Source organism: Heptranchias perlo, unplaced genomic scaffold (assembly GCF_035084215.1).
Source record: "Heptranchias perlo isolate sHepPer1 unplaced genomic scaffold, sHepPer1.hap1 HAP1_SCAFFOLD_56, whole genome shotgun sequence".
In the NCBI taxonomy this organism is placed as follows: domain Eukaryota; kingdom Metazoa; phylum Chordata; class Chondrichthyes; order Hexanchiformes; family Hexanchidae; genus Heptranchias; species Heptranchias perlo.
The window spans coordinates 2,047,274-2,068,252 of NW_027139581.1; the positions used below are offsets into that span (position 1 = coordinate 2,047,274).

The 20,979-nt window shown below is 47.5% G+C and overlaps 2 pseudogenes; one reads left to right on the plus strand and one right to left on the minus strand.

Annotated features, from left to right (window-relative positions):
- Positions 1-5,754: 5,754 nt before the first annotated feature.
- On the minus strand, positions 5,755-7,102 carry LOC137315817 (zinc finger protein 436-like; annotated as a pseudogene).
- Positions 7,103-7,225: 123 nt separating this feature from the next.
- LOC137315739 (zinc finger protein 850-like) overlaps positions 7,226-20,979 on the plus strand; it is a 106,905-nt pseudogene continuing 93,151 nt past the window's right edge.

Consider the following 20,979-nt stretch of genomic DNA (forward strand, 5'->3'; position numbering starts at 1 on the left):
GAGGAGGCTGAGGGATGATTTGATTGAGGTGTACAAAATTATGCAGGGCCTAGGTAGAGTGGATCAGAAGGACCTATTTCCCTGAGCAGAGGGATCAATAACCAGGGGGCATAGATTTAAAGTGATTGGTAGAAGGATTAGAGCGAAAATGAGGAAAATATTTTCACCCAGAGGGCGGTGGGGGCCTGGAACTCACTGCCTGAGAGGGTGGTAGAGGCAGAAACCCTTCACTCATGTAAAAAAATAACTGGATGTGCACCTGAAAAGCTGTGACCTGCAGGGCTACGGACCAAATGCAGGAAAGCGGGATTGGGCTGGGTGGCTCGTTTCTCAGCCGGCGCGGACACGATGGGCCGAATGGCCTCCTTCTGTGCCGTAAATTTTCTATAATTATATGATTCTAAGAGGTCCAGGATCAATTTATAGCTTATTGAGTCAGACTTGTCACTGTCCCGGACACTCCCTGTCCCTCAGTATCTGTGTCCAGGGAGAAGCTGATGGATTTGTGTGACCTTCTTCAGGTGAATCTTTGTGCTCATCGAGGTGATGGATGTCAGAGTCTGGAAATGGGACATTTAATCAGTCAGAGCACCTCTTGTCAGTATCCGGGACTCCCAGGTCAGGCACAGAGCAATTAACATACAACAACAAAAACTTGCATTCATGTAGCGCCTTTAACATAATAAAAGGTCCCAACGCGTTTCACAGGAACGATTATCAAAGAAAATTTGACTCCGAGCCACATAAGGAGATATGAGGACAGGTGACCAAAAGCTTGGTCAAAGAGGTAAGATTTCATGAGCGTCTTAAAGGAGGAGAGAGAGGCGGAGAGGCGGAGAGGTTTAGGGAGGGAATTCCAGAGCTGAGGGCCGAGGCAGCTGAAGGCACGGCCGCCAATGGTGGAGTGATTTAGGAGAAAGGCAGAAATTTCGGAGGGTTGTGGGGCTGGAGGAGGATACAGAGATAGGGAGGGGCGAGACCATGCAAGAATTTGGATACAAGGATGAGAATTTTAAAATCGAGGTGTTCCCAGACCGACCAAAGCAAGCACAGGGGTGACGGATGTGCAGGACTTGGTGCGAGTTGGAATACGGGGAGCAGAGTTTTGTATGAGCTCAAGTTTATGGAGGGTGGAAGATGAGAGGCCGGCCAGGAGAGCATTGGAGAAGTCAAGTCGGCTGGAGATGCGCAATGTTACAGAGGTGGAAGTAGGTGGTCTTGGTGATGGAGAGGATATGTGAGCAAATCTCTCGCTGCACTGTCCCGTCAAACACTCCCAGGGCAGGTACAGCACGGGTTAGATACAGAATAAAGCTCCTTCTACACTGTCCAATGAAACATTCCCAGGGCAACGACAGCACGGTTTACATTTTTTTTTCGTTCATGGGATGTGGGCGCGGCGGGCAAGGCCAGCCTTTATTGCCCATCCCTAATTGCCCTTGAGAAGGTGGTGGTGAGCCGCCTCCTTGAACCGCTGCAGTCCGTCTGGTGAAGGTTCTCCCACGGTGCTATTTGGTTGTGAGTTCCAGGATTTTGACCCAGCGACGATGAAGGAACAGCGATATATTTCCAAGTCGGGATGGTGTGTGACTTGGAGGGGAACATGCAGGTGGTGTTGTTCCCATGTGCCTGCTGCTCTTGTCCTTCTAGGTGGTCGAGGTCGCGGGTTTGGGAGGTGCTGTCGAAGAAGCCTTGGCGAGTTGCTGCAGTGCATCCTGGGGATGGTACACACTGCAGCCACTGTGCGCCGGTGGTGAAGGAAGTGAATGTTTAGGGTGGTGGATGGGGTGCCAATCAAGCGGGCAGCTTTGTCCTGGAAGGTGTCGAGCTTCTTGAGTGTTGTTGGAGATGCACTCACCCAGGCAAGTGGAGAGTATTCCATCAAACTCCTGAATTGTGCTTTGTTGATGGTGGAAAGGCTTTGGGGAGTCAGGAGGTGAGACACTCGCCGCAGAATACCCAGCCTCTGACCTGCTCTTGTAGCCACAGTATTTATATGGCTGGTCCAGTTAGTTTCTGGTCAATGGTGACCCCCAGGATGTTGATGGTGGGGGATTCGGCGATGGTAATGCCCTTGAATGTTAAGGGGAGGTGGTTAGACTCTCTCTTGTTGAAGATGGTCATTGCCTGGCACTTGTCTGGCGCGAATGTTACTTGCCACTTATGAGCCCAAGCCTGGATGTTGTCCAGGTCTTGCTGCATGCAGGCTCGGACTGCTTCATTATCTGAGAATTTGCAAATGAAACTGAACACTGTGCAATCATCAGCGAACATCCCCAATTCTGACCTCATGATGGACTGTAGGGGAATCAAGGGATATGGGGATCGGGCGGGAATGTGGAGTTGAGGGCGAAGATCAGCCATGATCATATTGAATGGCGGAGCAAGCACGAGGGGCCGAATGGCCTACTCCTGCTGCTATTTATTATGTTCTTATCTTCTTATACAAAATCACAGATGGCGTAATGAATGTTGATTTCAGACAGTAAGGACGGAGGGAGGAGGGAGAAAGTGTTGAATGGGGAATTTACAGCTCAGAAGGGACAGGAGACGACCGAATATTCGTCAGAAACACCAACAACTTGTATTTATACAGAGCATTTAACGAAGTAAAACATCCCAAGGTGCCTCACAGGAGTGAAATCAAATAAAATTTGATGGTAGAATTTGAAACGAGAGACAAGAAACTAGAATTGTCTGTTCTGAAATTCTATCCTGTAATTAAAGTAGGAACGTTGGTAAACTCCTTTTACAGGATGTTAGAAGGGGAGGATTTACAGATGGGAAACTCAAACCAAACATCACGTCAAGGTCTGACAGTCACTCGATTCATCAGGACCTGAATATCATCGGCCTTTGGATACAGAAGGAAAAATCACCAATCACAGTGGTGAGAAACTGGTCACGTGTTCTGTGTGTGAACATCCTTTCAGGAAATCGTCTCGCCCGTGAGACACAAACACAGACGTGCCGGGAATCAACAGTGTAAATGTGGGGACTGTGGGAAGGGGTTCAGTTGTTGGAAACTCATGGACCCAGTCACACGGGGAGAGGCCGTTCGCCAGCTGAGTGTGGGAATGGATTCACTCGCTCATCTCACCGACTGCCACACCAGAATCTTCGTAATGGGGAGAATCCGTTCACCAGCTGTGTGTGTGGAAAGGGATTCACTCGATCATCCCATTTACTGACACACCGGCACAGTCACACCGGAGAGAGACCGGTTAGAGAAAAAGTACTCGGTAAACTAATGGGTCTTAAGGCTGACTCATCCCCTGGAACTGATGGCTTGCATCCAAGGGTCTTAAAGGAAGTGGCTCCAAAGATAGTGGATTGGAAAACCGCAAACGTAACAGCCCTATTCAAGAAGGGAGTGAGACAGAAAGCAGGTAACTATAGATCAGTTAGCCTAACATCTGTCATTGGGAAAATGCTAGAATCCATTAATAAGGAAGTAGTAGCAGGACATTTGGAGACTCATAATACAATCAAGGAGAGTCAAATTGGTTTTATGAAGGGGAAAACATGTCTGACAATTTATCAGAGTTCTTTGAGAATGTAACGAGCAGGGTGGATAAAGGGGAAACAATGGATGCAGTATATTTGGATTTCCAAAAGGCATTCGATAAGGTGCCACATGAAAGGTTACTGCACAAGATAAGAGCTCATGGTGTTGGGGGTAATATACTGGCATGGATAGAGGATTGGCTAATTAACAGAAAACAAAGAGTCGGGATAAATGGGTCATTTTCAAATGGCAATCTGTTACTAGTGGAGTGCCACAGGGATCACTGCTGAGGCCTCAACGATTACAATATATATCAATGACTTGGATGAAGGAACAGAGTGTCTTGTGGCCAAATTTGCTGATGATACAAAGATAGGTGGAAAAGCAAGTTGAGATGAGGACACAAAGTGTCTGCAAAGGGATATTGACGGGTGAAGTGAATGGGAAAAATTTGGCAGATGGAATATAATATGGGAAAATGTGAAGTCGTCCACTTTGGGAGGAAAAATAAAAAAGCAAAATATTATTTCAATGGAGAAATACTACAAAATGCTACGGTGCAGAGGGATCTGGGTGTCCTCGGACATGAAACACAAAAAGTCAACATACAGGTGCAGCATGCAAACAGAATATTGGCCTTTATTTCGAGGGGGTTGGAGTATAAAAGCAGGGAAGTCATGCTACAACTGTACAGGGTGCTGGTGAGACCATACCTGGAGTACTCCATCCAGTTCTGGTGCCCTTATTTAAGGAAGGACATACTTGCATTGGACGCAGTTCAGAGAAGGTTCACTGGGTTGATCCTGGGTATGGAAGGGTTGTCTTATGAGGAAAGACTGAACAGGTTAGGTCTCTCCTCATTGGAGTTTAGAAAAATAAGAGGAGATCTGATTGAAACATACACAATTCTGAGGGGACTCGATAGGGTAGATGCTGAGAGGATGTTACCCCTCAGGGGGAATCTTAAACGAGGGGGCATAGTCTCAGAAGAAGGGTTCGCCCGTTTAAGACAGAAATGAGGAGGAATTTCTTCTCCCAGAGGGTCGTGATTCTTTGGAATTCTTTACCCCAAAAAGCTGTGGAGGCTGAGTCATTGAATACATTCAAGGCTGAGTTGGACAAATTGTTGATCAGCAAGGGAGTCAAAGGATACGGCGAAAGAGCGGAAAAGTGGAGTTGAGGTAAAAATCAGATCAGCCATGATCTCATTAAATGGTGGAGCAGGCTCGAGGGGCCGAATGGCCTCCTCCTGCTCCTATCTCTTCTGATCTCACCGGTGCCCCGTCGTGTGATCTCCCCAGTAGTTACCTGAAGTTGATCTTCCAGTTACAGTGGTGATGGTGAAAACCTCGAGTTAACCGAGGGAACTTAGACTGGGGAATCTGAGGTTTGTATGAAAGGAGTGAGTAATAAAAAGGAAATTAATAAAAACTGATTCAATAAAAGAAAGAAACAGGTGAATTATACTAAAGTAAGCAATAAAAAGTAACTAAAAGAATACAAATTAAATCCATCTGATAATCAATGTTTAATATTAAAATATGAATCAATTATCTCTGGAAATAGATAAATAAATAACTGCAAAGAAAGAATGAAATCTCCAGGACCTGATGGTTTTCCCTCAGGGTATTCAAGGAAACAGGTGGGGAAATTACAGAAACATTAGTCATAGTTTCACAAAGCTCTCTGGACTCGGGAATTGTGCCTTTGGATGTGAAAATATCACTCCAATATTTAAGAAAGGAGGAAGAGAGAGAAAAGGAAACGACAGATCTGTCAGTTTAACGTCAGGAGTGGGGAAGTTACAGGAATCTATCACCAGAGACAAAATGATTGAGGACTTGAACAAGTCTGAGCTGATCAAAGAGAGTCAGTGTGGATTTGTGAAGGGTGGGTCATGTCTGACTAATCTAGATGAATTTTTTGAGGTCACTAACAGGCTGGACAGGGAGTGTCGATGGACATTGTCTGTGTGGACTTCCAGAAGGCATTTGATAGGGTTCAGCACAAGAGATTATTCGCAAAAATAAAAGTGCACGAAATTAAAAGTGACCTTGTGACTTGTGTTGGGAGGTGGGAGACAGAGAGTGGGGATAAAGGGAACGTTCTTTGATTGGTGGGATGTGACAAGTGGTGTTCCCCAGGGATCTGGACTGGGGTCTCAGCTTTTCACCATATTTATCAATAACTTGGATGAAGGAATAGAGAGTTTTATATCCAAGTTTCCAGATGACACTAAGTTAGGAGACACAGTAAGTTGTGTGGATGGGAGCAGGAAGTTACAAAGGGACAGATTAAATGAGTGGACAAAACTGTGGCAGATGGAGTTCAGTGTGGGGAAGTGTGAGATCATCCACTTTGGATACAAGAAGGAAACATTGGAGTATTTTCTTAGTGAGAGACTGGGAACTGTGGAGGAGCAAAGGGATTTGGGTGTCCATGTACACAAATCACTAAAAGCTCGTGCCCAGATACAAAAAGTAATCACAAAGACTAATGGAATGTTGGCCTTTATCTCGAGGGCTGGAATACAAAGGGGAGGAAGTTATGCTTCAGTTCCACAGAGCCTCGGTCAGAGCCCCTCTGGAGTGCATATATCCAGAATATTAAACTCCAGCCCAGTTATAGGCGTTATTAACATCAGAAACAAACCCCAACTGTCAGAATGAACAGTTCAGTCCTGGATGTGATTAACAAAAGCAATAACAGCAGAATCCAACCCCTGCATCACAGGTGAACTCGCTGGTGTCTCAGCAGAGTGGATGAACGAATGAATCTCTTCCCACACACGGAGCAGTTGAACGGCCTCTCCCCAGTGTGAACTCGCTGGTGTGCCAGCAGGTGTGATGACTGAGTGAATCCCTTCCCACACACGGAGCAGGTGAATGGCCTCTCCCCAGTGTGAACTCGTTGATGTTTCAGCAGATCCCATGTTCCCTTGAAGCTCTTCTCACAGTCAGAACATTTAAACGGCCTCTCCCCAGTGTGAACTCGCTGGTGTGTCAGTAGGTGCTGTGACTGAGTGAATCCCTTCCCACACACGGAGCAGGTGAACGGTCTCTCCCCAGTGTGAACTCGCTGGTGTCTCAGCTGAGTGGATGACCGAGTGAATCCCTTCCCACACACAGAGCAGGTGAACGGCCTCTCCCCAGTGTGAACTCGCTGGTGTTTCAGCAGGGTGGAAGATTCAGTGAATCCCTTCCCACACACTGAGCAGGTGAACGGCCTCTCCCCAGTGTGAACTCGCTGGTGTTTCAGCAGGGTGGAAGATTCAGTGAATCCCTTCCCACACACTGAGCAGGTGAACGGCCTCTCCCCAGTGTGACTGTGTCGATCAGTTTCCAGCTCAGACGGGTAATTGAATCCCTTCCCACAGTCCCCACATTTCCACGGTTTCTCCGTGGTCCGGGTGTCCTTGTGTCTCTCCAGGTTGGACGATCAGTTGAATCCTCGTCCACACACAGAACACGTGGACGGTTTCTCCCCGCTGTGAATGGTGCGATGTTTTTTCAGGCTGTGTAACTGGTTAAAGCTCTTTCCACACTCAGTGCACTGGAACACTCTCACTCGGGTGTGTGTGTCTCGGTGATTTTCCACTCACACGGATGTTTGAAATCTTTTCCGACAGACAGAACAGACAAACATTTCTCCTTCCACATTCAAAGGCCGATGATATTCATGTCCTGATGAATCGAGGGACTGTCAGATCTTGACGTGATGTTTGGTTTGAGTTTCCGGTCTGCAAATCCTTCCCTTCTAATACCCTGTAAAAGGAGTTTACAAAAGTCCTCACTGTCAATACAGGATAGAAATTCAGAACAGAAAATTCTAGTTTCTATATAATATTCTTCCCGCTCATTCCCCCAGACTGTAAATCCCCGTCCCACACAATCTCCCTCCTCCCTGTGCTGAAATCCAAACCCATCGCACCATCTCCATCATTTCTTCCCTCCACTCCCAGTTTCCTCCCTCCCTCTACTCTGGTCGGGTTCAGTTCTCCACCCCCTGGGAGCAGAGTGAGAGGAAAATAAATGAGGCACAGGGACCCTGAAGCCCCGCCCACTCTTTGTTCACAGTCACAGGGACCCTGAAGCCCCGCCCACTCTTTGTTCACAGTCACAGGGACCCTGAAGCCCCGCCCACTCTTTGTTCACGGTCACTAGGACCCTGAAGCCCCGCCCACTCTTTGTTCCCGGTCACTGGGACCCTGAAGCCCCGCCCACTCTTTGTTCCCGGTCACTGGAACCCTGAAGCCCCGCCCACTCTTTGTTCCCCGTCACTGGGACCCTGAAGCCCCGCCCACTCTTTGTTCCTGGTCACTCCGACCCTGAAGCCCCGCCCACTCTTTGTTCCTGGTCATTGGGACCCTGAAGCCCCGCCCACTCTTTGTTCCCAGTCACTGGGACCCTGAAGCCCCGCCCACTCTTTGTTTCCTGTCACTGGGACCCTGAAGCCCCGCCCACTCTTGAGCAAAGATGGCCGCGCATGCGCCGTGATCCCTGACATTGACCAAGATGACGGCAGTACCCCGCTCACCCGGGCGGCCGCCGGTCGGGTCTGTCACCGCGGTGTAAACACGGGGCCTGTGGGCTCTTATTCGGGGCCTGAGGCCTACACCGGGTGTTTATGAAGCTTCCCTGCCCACCCACAGGTCCAATTCCTCCCCCGCGCCCACCGTCTCCGACCGAATCCCGACCCGCCTGTTCCGCCTCAGTCCGTCTCCACCACTCGCACCGCGCATGCTCAGAGCACAGCCCAGCTCCGCGCCTGCGCACTGGACTCCTATAGTCACTGATAGGGCACTTTCTGGGCCGCGGGGGATTCTGGGTAAAGTCTCCGCCATTGAAGGTCCGAATCGGTGAACAGAAATTTCGTCATCGCATCGAGATTGGGGCCGGAGGGACAATAAACATTAAACAAAATCAATCAATAAATTATACAGAAACCCGAGTGCCCGGGCCCTCAGACAGGGAGCGAAGTTCACTGGTCGGCACTTTTCCTTCACCAACTCGCACCTCAGGCCCCGCCCAGTCTGGTTCAATTGATCAATGTTTCCAACTGTATTTTCCACCTCGAGTTCAGGCCTGTCATTCTGAGAGAAACTTCGAGGCCTCATTTTTTTCTGTGTGCTGTGAGGACCGATATCGTTCATCTTGATCTATTTCTAGTGCAATAAGTTTTGCTGAATGTGGCCCAGGCCAAGTGTCAGGAGATCGGATCAGGCCCACCATAGAAAATGAGTTTGACCCCCCTGAGACAGACAATGTGAACCGGATTATCCTCATCCACTGACCCAGCAACATCTTCAAAAAACACCCCTGAGACAGACAATGTGAACCGGAATCCCTCATCCACTGACCCAGCAACATCTTCAAAAAACAACCCTGAGACAGACAATGTGAACCGGAATCCCTCATCCACTGACCCAGCAACTTCTTCAAAAGACACCCCTGAGACAGACAATGTGAACCGGATTATCCTCATCCACTGACACAGCAACATCTTCAAAAAACAAGTTTGCAGATGACACTGAGTTAGGTGGCACAGTAAATAGTGTAGATGGGAGCAGAAAGTTGCAAGGGGTCAATGATAGATTCAGCGAGGGGGAAAACGGTGGCGGGTGGAGTTGAATGTGGGGAAATGTGAATTCACCCACTTTGAACCTAAGACAGATCGATCAGAGTACTTACCAAATGGCAAGCAACTGGAAACTGTGGAGGAGCAGAGAGATTTAGGAGTCCAAGGACAGAAATCACTAAAAGCTGGTGGACAGTTGCAAAAAATAATTTTAACGTCGAAAGGAATGTTGGCCTTCATCTCAATTGGGGTGGAATATAAAGGGGTGGAAGTTATGTTACAGTTGGACAGAGCTCTGGTTAAACCCCATCTGGAGACTGCCTTCAGTTCTCGGCACTGCACTTCAGGGAGGATATACTGGACCTGGAAGGGGTGCAGCACAGATTCACCAGAGTGATACTGACAGGTTGCAAAGACTGGGCTAGCATTGGGTGGAGCAAAGAAGATTAAGGGGTGATCCAATCGAGGTGTTTAAGAAGATTAAAATATTTGATCGGGCAGATGGAGAGAAACTACTTCCTCTGGTGGGGGAGTATCGAACAAGGGGGCATAACATTAAAATTAGAGCGAGGCCTTTCAGGGGCAATGTCAGGAATCATGTCTTCACACAAAGGGTAGTGGAAATCTGGAACTCTCTCCCTGAGAGCAGTCGAGGCTGGAGGTCAATTGAAAATTTCAGATCTGAGATTGATAGATTTTTGATAGGCGAGGGTATTAAAGGTTATGGTACCAAGGCAGGTAGATGGAGTTTCCATAGAGATCAGATATGATCTAATTAAATGGCGGAACAGGCTGGAAGGGCTGAATGGCCCCAACATAAAACAGTGAACATTATCGCCCCCAGACCCCAATATAAAAGAGTGAACATTATCCCCCCCAGACCCCAATATAAAAGAGTGAACATTATCCCCCAGACCCTAATATAAAACAGTGAACATTATCCCCCCAGACCCCAATATAAAACAGTGAGCATTATCCCTCCCAGACCCCAATATAAAACAGCGAACATTATCCCCCCCAGACCCCAATATAAAACAGTGACCATTATCGCCCCCAGACCCCAATATAAAACAGTTAATATTATCCCCCCCAGACCCCAATATAAAACAGTGAACATTATCCCCCAGACCCAAATATAAAACAGTGAACATTATCCCCCCACTCCAGACCCCAATATAAAACAGCGAACATTATCCCCCCCAGACCCCAATATAAAACAGTGAACATTATCCCCCAGACCCCAATATAAAACAGTGAACATTATCCCCCCAGACTCTAATATAAAACAGTGAACATTATCCCTCCAGACCCCAATATAAAACTGAACATTATCCCCCCCAGACCCCAATATAAAACAGTGAACATTAGCCCCCCCAGACCCCAATATAAAACAGTGAACATTATCCCCCCCAGATCCCAGTACAAAACAGTGAACATTATCCCCCCAGACCCCAATATAAAAGAGTGAACATTATCTCTTTCCTCCTCCCCACCCCCCCCCCCCCCCCCACCGCCCCCCCGCACCTGCTCAAAACCAGACCTGAATGATGATGGATCAGGGAACGTCTGTCAAGGAAGTAGAAATGTTTACGGGTCACAGAGCGTCTCATTCAAAGAAAAATTGGGATGTGTTCGTGAGCGTTTGTCCAAGAGGGAGAATTGGAGATGGGTCAAGGAGAGCCCATCACCAAAATTGGGAGATGTTGCAGATGGGCAGTATATAGGGAGGGACAGAGTGTTGGGAAGAGGGGGAGAGAGCACGTTCACACAGACAGAGTCAACACCTTCAGGGGAGGAGAGAGAGGGGAACCAGTGAGTGTAGAACTAAACCCAGTCAGAGTCAGCACCTTCAGGGGAGGAGAGAGAGGGGAACCAGTGAGTGTAGAACTGAACCCAGTCAGAGTCAGCACCTTCAGGGCAGGAGAGAGAGGGGAACCAGTGAGTGTAGAACTGAACCCAGTCAGAGTCAGCACCTTCAGGGCAGGAGAGAGAGGGGAACCAGTGAGTGTAGAACTGAACCCAGTCAGAATCAGCACCTTCAGGGAGGAGAGAGAGGGGAACCAGTGAGTGTAGAACTGAACCCAGTCAGAGTCAGCACCTTCAGGGGAGGAGAGAGAGGGGAACCAGTGAGTGTGGAACTGAACCCAGTCAGAGTCAGCACCTTCAGGGGAGGAGAGAGAGGGGAACGAGTGAGTGTGGAACTGAACCCAGTCAGAGTCAGCACATTCAGGGGAGGAGAGAGTGGGGAACCAGTGAGTGTCGTGCTGAACCCAGTCAGAGTCAGCACCTTCAGGGGAGGAGAGAGAGGGGAACCAGTGAGTGTGGAACTGAACCCAGTCAGAGTCAGCACATTCAGGGGAGGAGAGAGTGGGGAACCAGTGAGTGTAGTGCTGAACCCAGTCAGAGTCAGCACCTTCAGGGGAGAGAGAGAGCGAGAGTAACCAGTGGGTGTAGATCTGAACCCAGCCAGAGTCAGCACCTTCAGCGGGAGGGAGAGATAACTCAGATGGAAGGAAATATGTTGGAGATGGTGCGATGGGTTTGGATTTCAGCACAGGGAGGAGGGAGAGTGTGTGGGACGGGGATTTGCAGTCTGCGGGAATGAGCTGGAAGAATATTCTGTTGAAACGAGAATATTCTGTTCTGAATTTCCATCCTGTATTTACAGTGAGGACTTTTGTAAACTCCTTTTACAGGGTATTAGAAGGGGAGGATTTGCAGACGGGAAACTCAAACCAAACCTCATGTCAATCTGACCGAGTCACTCGATTCATCAGGACCTGAATATCATCGGCCTTTGAATGTGGAAGGAGAAATGTTTGTCTGTTCTGTCTCTGGGAAAAGATTTCAAACATCAGCGTGAGTGGAAAATCACCGAGACTCTCAGACCCGAGTGAGAGTGTTCCAGTGCACTGAGTGTGGAAAGAGCTTCAACCAGTGACACAGTCTGAAAAAACATCGCACCATTCACAGCGGGGAGAAACCGTCCACGTGTTCTGTGTGTGGACGAGGATTCAACTGATCGTCCAACCTGGAGAGACACAAGGACACCCGGACCACGGAGAAACCGTGGAAATGTGGGGACTGTGGGAAGGGATTCAATTACAAATCCCAGCTGGAAACTCATCGACGCAGTCACACTGGGGAGAGGCCGTTTACCTGCTCCGCATATGGGAAGGGATTCACTCAGTCATCCACCCTGCTGAAACACCAGCGAGTTCACACTGGGGCGAGGCCGTTCACCTGCTCCGTGTGTGGGAAAGGATTCACTTGTTCATCCAGCCTCATTTCACACCAACTTATTCACAGTTATAAGCGACCTTGTAAATGTTCTGACTGTGAGAAGAGGTTTAAAAGCAGGAATGCTCTACTGAGACACGAACGTACTCACACTGGGGAGAGACCGATTATCTGCTCCGTGTGTGGGAAGGGATTCACTCAGTCAACCACCCTGCTGAGACACCAGCGAGTTCACACTGGGGAGAGGCCGTTCACCTGCGCAGAGTGTGGGAAGGGATTTGCTCAGTCATCCGCCCTGCTGAGACACCAGCGAGTTCACACCGAGGAGAAACCGTTCATCTGCGCAGAGTGTGGAAAGGGATTCACTCATTCAGGCGAACGGATGAAACACCAGCGAGTTCACACTGGGGAGAGACCGTTCACCTGCTCCGTGTGTGGGAAGGGATTCACTTGTTCATCCAGTCTCATTGAACACCAACTTGTTCACACTGATAAGAGACCTTTTAAATGTTCTGACTGTGAGAAGAGATTTAAAAGCAGGAATGCTCTGCTGAGACACCAATGTACTCACACTGGGAAGAGGCCGTTTACCTGCTCCGTGTGTGGGAAGGGATTCACTCAGTCAACCAACCTGCTGATTCACCAGCGAGTTCACACTGGGGAGAGGCCGTTCACCTGCTCCGTTTGTGGGAAGGGATTCACTCAGCCAACCAACCTGCTAATTCACCAGCGAGTTCACACTGGGGAGAGGCCGTTTACCTGCTCCGTGTGTGGGAAGGGATTCACTCAGTCATCCAACCTGCAGTCACACCAGCGAGTTCACATGTTACCACAGGAGTTGGATTCTGTTGTTAATCACATCCAGGACTAAACTATGTTCATTCTGATAGTTGGGGTTGTCAAAAACTTAAACTTAATGTTTCCTATTATAGACAATGCATTAACTCCCAATCGCTTCATTCAGACAAGCAAGAGTTTATTAAGAAACTTGTACAAGAGGAAGTGTCCCTCAAACACTGGTTGATGATACGTCTTCGCTGAGTTCAAGAAACAGCTCACGTTTATACAGTTCATTAACAACGGCCACCTGTCATGGAATATGGGCGTACACGTACATTCTTTATTGGTTCAGGTAGTTAGTCAATCGAAATAGGAAACCCACCCTCTGGTTCCCATGGCCGTCTGGTGATTTTGGACACAGGCCTGGGAAAGTGCTTTTCCCTCAGAAACTGTCTTTATTATCAGTAAGTCTGTACCGAGTCTCAAGGCTATATGGTCATTCATTTCTGTTAGTCAGACAGTTATCAGCATGAGAGAGAGCTCAAAGTAATAACACAATTGTGCTTCTGTGTGTTTTTCATGAGAAACTATTATGTGAGCTTTACATTGAATTTGCTGGTCAGTTAATATGGTCAAATATCCATCATGCATTTCTACATTCGTGGGTTAGGTGTATTAGAGAGAGTTAATATGGTCAGGTATCTCTTCATGCATTTCCACAGGGTTTGTTTCTGATAATAACCCCTAGAACTGGGCTGGAATTTAATATTCTGTATCAGCCTCAAATAAATCAGCTTTCTTTTAAATACAGTGTACCATTGTTTAAAAAGGGAGAAAGGGATAGACTGAGTAATTACAGGCCAGTCAGCCTAACCTCGGTGGTGGGCAAATGATTGCAAACAATTCTGAGGGACAGTATTAATCGTCATTTAGAAAGGCACGGATTAATCAAGGACAGTCAGCATGGATTTGTTCAGGGAATGTCGTGTCTGACTAACTTGATTGACTCTTATGAGGAGGTAACAAGGAGGGTCGATGAGGGCAACGCGTTTGATGCAGTATACATGGATTTTAGCAAGTCATTTGACAAGGTCCAACATGGCAGACTGGTCAAAAAAGTAAATTCCCTTGGGATCAAAGGGCAAGTGGCTAGTTGGATCCAAAATTGGCTCAGTGGCAGGAAGCAAAGGGTGATGGTTGATGGATGTTTTTGCAACTGGAAGGCTGTTTCCAGTGGGGTTCCTCAAGGCTCAGTACCAGGTCCCTTGCTTCTTGTGGTATATATTAATGATTTGCACTTGAATGTGGAGGACTTGATCAAGAAGTTTGCAGATGATACATAAATTGGCCGTGTGGTTGGTAGTGAGGAGGAAAGCTGTAGATTGCAGGAAGATATCAATGGACTGGTCAGGTGGGCAGATAAGTGGCAAATGGAATTCAATCCAGAGAAGTGTGAGGTAATGCAATTGGGGAGGGCAAACAAGGCAAGCATCTGTCCATGACGGTATTGGTAGGAGTGACTACCGCACAGTCCTTGTGGAGCCAAGTCCCGTCTTCACACTGAGGACACCATCCAAAGTGTTGTGTGGCACTGCCATCGTGCTAAATGGGATAGATTCAGAACAGATCGAGCAGCTCAAAACTGGGCATCCGTGAGGCGCTGTGGGCCATCAGCAGCAGCAGAATTATAACCCAACACAATCTGTAACCTCATGGCGCGGCATATTCCTCACTCGTATTCACATACGAATTAAGAGCAGGAGTACGCCATTCGGCCCATCGAGCCTGATCTGTCATTTGATAAGATCATGGCTGATCTGATTGTGACATCAACCCTACTTTCCCGTCGACCTATTAAAACATTTGACTCCCTTGATAATCAGGAATCTATCTAACTCAGCCTTAAAAATATTCAATGACCCTGCCTCCCCCGCTCTCTGGGGAAGGGAGTTCCACAGACTCACAACCTTCAGGGAAAAAAAATTCTCCTCATCTCCATCTTAAATGGGAGACCCCTTATTTTTAAACTGTGGCCCCTAGTTCTAGTCTCTCCCACAAGGGGAAACATCCTCTCAGCATCTATCCCTTCTCGTCCCCTCAGGATCTTATGTGTTTCAATAAGATCACCTCTCATCCTTCTAAACTCCAATGTATACAGGCCCAACTTGTCCAACCTTTCCTCATAAGATAACCCCCTCATCCCAGGAATCAGTCGAGTGAACCTTCTCTGAACCGCCTCCAAAGCAATTATGTCCTTTCTGAAATAAGGAGACCAAAACTGCGCACATTATTCTAGATGTGGTCTCACCAATGCCCTGAACAACTGTAGTAAAACATTTCCACTTTTATATTCCATTCCCCTTGTAGTAAATGAGAACATTCCATTTGCCTTCCTAATCACTTCTTGTACCTGCATACCAACTTTCTGTGATTCATGTACTACGATACCCAGATCCCTCTGCACTTCAGAGTTTTTCAATCTCTCTCCATTTAAATAATATACTGCTTTTCTATTCCTCTTGCTAAAGTGGACAAGTTCACATTTTCCCACATTATAGTCCATCTGCCAATTTTTTGCTCACTCACTTAACCTATCTATATCCCTATATAAACTCCTGACTTCACAACTTACTTTCCTACCTACGTTTGTCTCATTAGGAAATTTAGCAACAATACATTTGGTCCCTTCATCCAAGTCATTGATATAGATTGTAAATAGTTGAGGCCCAAGCACTGATCCCTGTGGCACTCCACTTGTTATATCTTGCCAACCTGAAAATGACCCATTTATGCCTGCTCTCTGTTTCCTGTTAGCTAACCAATCCTTTATCCATGCTAATATATTACCCCCTACACCATGAGTTCTTATTTTGTGCAGTCACCTTTGATGTGGCACCTTGTCAAAAGCCTTCTGGATATCCAAGTACACCACATCCACAGGGTCCCCTTTATCCACGTTGCTTGTTACTTCCTCAAAGAACTCTAGTAAATTATTCAAACATGATTTCCCTTTCATAAAGCCGTGTTGACTCTGCCTGATTGCATTGAGATTTTCTAAGTGCCCTGCTAGAACCTCCTTAATAATAGATTCTCGCATTTTCCCCATGACAGATGTTAAGCTAACTGGCCTGTAGTTTCCGGCTTTCTGTCTCCCTCCTTTCTTGAATAGAGGAGTATTCGCTATTTTCCAATCTGATGGGACCCTTCCAGAACCTGGGGAATTTTGGAAAATTAATACCAATGCATCGACTATTTCTGCAGCCACTTCTTTTGAGACCCTCGGATAAAGTCCGTCAGGACCTGGGAACTTCTCAGCTTTTAGATCTGATATTTTTTTAAAACCCTTTCCCTGGTGATTGTAAATGTTTTAAGTTCCTCCCTCCCTTTCACCTCTTGATCCACAATTATTTATGGCATGTTATTTGTATCCTCGACAGTGAAGACGGATGCAAAATATCTGTTCAATTCATCCACCATTTCCTTATTCTCCATTATTAATTCCCCAGACTCTCTCTCCAGGACCAACACTCACTTTACTTACTCTTTTTAAATACCTGTAGAAACTCTTACTATCTGTTATTATATTTCTAGCTCGCTTTATCTGGAACTCAAATCTCTCCGTCATTATTCTTTTAGTCATTCTTTGCTGTTTTCTATATTTTGACCAATCTTCTGACCTGTCACCAATCTTTGCGGAATTGTATGCTTTTTCTTTCAATTTGATACTATCTTTAACTTCCTTAGTTGGCAAAGGATGGTACGTCCTTCCCCTCGAGTCTTTCTTTCTCACTGGAATGTATCTTTGCTGAGTGTTATGAAATATCCCATTAAATGTCTGCCACTGCATCTCAACTGACATATCCCTTAACCTCAGTTCCCAGTTCACAAGTCAGGAGTGTGATGGAATACTCTCCACTTGCCTGGACGAGTGCAGCTCCAACAACACTCAAGAAGCTCGACACCATCCAGGACAAAGCAGCCCGCTTGATTGGCACCCCATCCACCACCCTAAACATTCACTCCCTTCACCACCGGCGCATTGTGGCTTCAGTGTGTACCATCCACAGAATGCACTGCAGCAACTCGCCAAGGCTTCTTCGACAGCACCTCCCAAACCCATGACCTCTACCAGCTGGAAGGACAAGAGCAGCAGGCACATGGGAACAACACCACCTGCACGTTCCCCTCCAAGTCACACACCATTCCGACTTGGAAATATATCGCTGTTCCTTCATCGTCGCTGCGTCAAAATCCTAGAACTCCCTTCCCAGCTGCACTGTAGGAGAACCTTCACCACATGGACTGCATGGTTCAAGAAGGCGGCTCACCACCACCTTCTCAAGGGCAATTAGGGATGGACAATAAATGCTGGCCCTCCAGCGACACCCACATCCCATGAACGAATGAAAAATACCTAACTCACACATACAAACAACACACATGCTACATCCGGTCAGAAATTACACACATGCAAACAACACAGGCAGACTACACACAGACACAAACTGTAAACAAACAAACACAGACACAAAGTACACACACAAATACGACACACTACACACAGACACATATTAGACACACAAACTACACATGGTACACACACACGACACACAGACACAAATTACACACTCAAGCTACACACAAACAACACACATTCGACACACAGAAGGAAATTACAAGCATGCTACACACAGATACAACCTACTGAAGACAATTTACACACGCAGGCAGACATTTTCCGACTGCACCCTCTGCACTGTATAAAGAGATTCTAACCTTGGAACTGCACCCGGGGATTCTAAACCTGGGACTGTACATGGGGATTCTAACCCTTGGACTGTACTTGGGGATTCTAACCCTGGGACTGTACATCGGGATTCTGACCCTGGGGCTGTACATGGGGATCGTGGCAAATGGAATTCAATGTAGACAAATGTGAGGTCATACACTTTGGATCAAGAAAGGATAGAACAGGGTACTTTCTAAATGGTAAAAAGTTAAAAACAGTGGATCTCCAAAGGGACTTAGGGGTTCAGGTACATAGATCATTGAAGTATCATGAACAGGTGCAGAAAATAATCAAGAAGGCTAATGGAATGCTGGCATTTATATCGAAAGGACTAGATTACAAGGGGGCAGAAGTTATGCTGCAGCTATACAAAACCCTGGTTAGAGCATACCTGGAGCTCTGTGAGCATTTCTGGGCACCGCACCTTCGGAAGGACATATTGGCCTTTGAGGGAGTGCAGCGTAGGTTTACTGGAATGATACCTGGAATTCAAGGGTTAAGTTACGAGGAGAGATTACATAAATTGGGGTTGTATTCTCTAGAGTTTCGAAGGTTAAGGGGTGATCTGATCGAAGTTTATAAGATATTAAGGGGAACAGATAAGGTGGATAGAGAGAAACTATTTCCGCTGGTTGGGGATTTTAGGAGTAGGGGGCACAGTCTAAAAATTAGAGCCAGACCTATCAGGAGTGAGATTAGAAAACATTTCTACACACAAAGGGTTGTAGAAGTTTGGAACTCTCTTCCGCAAACGGCAACTGATACGAGCTCAATTTCTAAATTTAAACCTGAGATAGATAGCTTTTTGGCAACCAAAGGTATTAAGGGATATGGGCCAAAGGCAGGGATAGGGAGTTAGATCACAGATCAGCCATGATCTAATCAAATGGCGGAGCAGGTACAAGTGGCTGAATGGCCTACTCCTGTTCCTCCGTTCCTGTCGGATTCTAAACCTGGGACTGTACATGGGGATTCTCACACTGGGATTGTACACGGGTATTCTAACCCTGGGAGTGCAGATGGGGATTCTAACACTGGCATTGTACACGGGGATTCTAACCCTGGGAGTGTAGATGGGGATTCTAACCCTGGGAATGTCGATGGGGATTCTAACCCTGGGAGTGAAGATGGGGATTCTAACCCTGGGAGTGTAGATGGGGATTCTAACCCTGGGAGTGCAGATGGGGATTCTAACCCTGGCAGTGTAGATGGGGATTCTAACCCTGGGAGTGTAGATGGGGATTCTAACCCTGGGAGTGTAGATGGGGATTCTAACCCTGGGAGTGTAGATGGGGATTCTAACCCTGGGAGTGTAGATGGGGATTCTAACCCTGGGAGTGCAGATGGGGATTCTAACCCTGGGACTGTAGATGGGGATTCTAACCCTGGGAGTGTAGATGGGGATTCTAACCCTGGGAGTGTAGATGGGGATTCTAACCCTGCAAGTGCGGATGGGGATTCTAACCCTGGGAGTGTAGATGGGGATTCTAACCCTGGGAGTGTAGATGGGGATTCTAACCCTGGGAGTGTAGATGGGGATTCTAACCCTGGGACTGTACTTGGGGATTCTAACCCTGGGACTGTACACGGGGATTGTAACCCTGGGACTGTACACGGGGATTCTAACACTGGCACTGTATTTGGGGGTTCTAACCCCGGGACTGTATATGGGGATTCCAACCCTGGGACTGTACATGGGGATTCTAACCCTGGGACTGTATTTTGGGATTCTAACCCTGGCACTGTATTTGGGGATTCTAATCCTGGCACTGTATTTGGGGATTCTAACCCTGGGACTGTACACGGGGATTCTAACCCTGGCACTGTATTTGGGGATTCTAACCCTGGCACTGTATTTGGGGATTCTAACCCTGGGACTGTACACGGGGATTGTAACCCTGGGACTGTACACGGGGATTCTAACCCTGGCACTGTATTTGGGGATTCTAACCCTGGGACTGTACACGGGGATTCTAACCCTGGGACTGTATTTGGGGATTCTAACCCTGGCACTGTATTTGGGGATTCTAACCCTGGGACTGTACATGGGGATTCTAACACTGGCATTGTACACGGGGATTCTAACCCTGGGAGTGTAGATGGGGATTCTAACCCTGGGAATGTCGATGGGGATTCTAACCCTGGGAGTGAAGATGGGGATTCTAACCCTGGGAGTGTAGATGGGGATTCTAACCCTGGGAGTGCAGATGGGGATTCTAACCCTGGCAGTGTAGATGGGGATTCTAACCCTGGGAGTGTAGATGGGGATTCTAACCCTGGGAGTGTAGATGGGGATTCTAACCCTGGGAGTGTAGATGGGGATTCTAACCCTGGGAGTGTAGATGGGGATTCTAACCCTGGGAGTGCAGATGGGGATTCTAACCCTGGGACTGTAGATGGGGATTCTAACCCTGGGAGTGTAGATGGGGATTCTAACCCTGGGAGTGTAGATGGGGATTCTAACCCTGCAAGTGCGGATGGGGATTCTAACCCTGGGAGTGTAGATGGGGATTCTAACCCTGGGAGTGTAGATGGGGATTCTAACCCTGGGAGTGTAGATGGGGATTCTAACCCTGGGACTGTACTTGGGGATTCTAACCCTGGGACTGTACACGGGGATTGTAACCCTGGGACTGTACACGGGGATTCTAACACTGGCACTGTATTTGGGGGTTCTAACCCCGGGACTGTATATGGGGATTCCAACCCTGGGACTGTACATGGGGATTCTAACCCTGGGACTGTATTTTGGGATTCTAACCCTGGCACTGTATTTGGGGATTCTAATCCTGGCACTGTATTTGGGGATTCTAACCCTGGGACTGTACACGGGGATTCTAACCCTGGCACTGTATTTGGGGATTCTAACCCTGGCACTGTATTTGGGGATTCTAACCCTGGGACTGTACACGGGGATTGTAACCCTGGGACTGTACACGGGGATTCTAACCCTGGCACTGTATTTGGGGATTCTAACCCTGGGACTGTACACGGGGATTCTAACCCTGGGACTGTATTTGGGGATTCTAACCCTGGCACTGTATTTGGGGATTCTAACCCTGGGACTGTACATGGGGATTGTAAC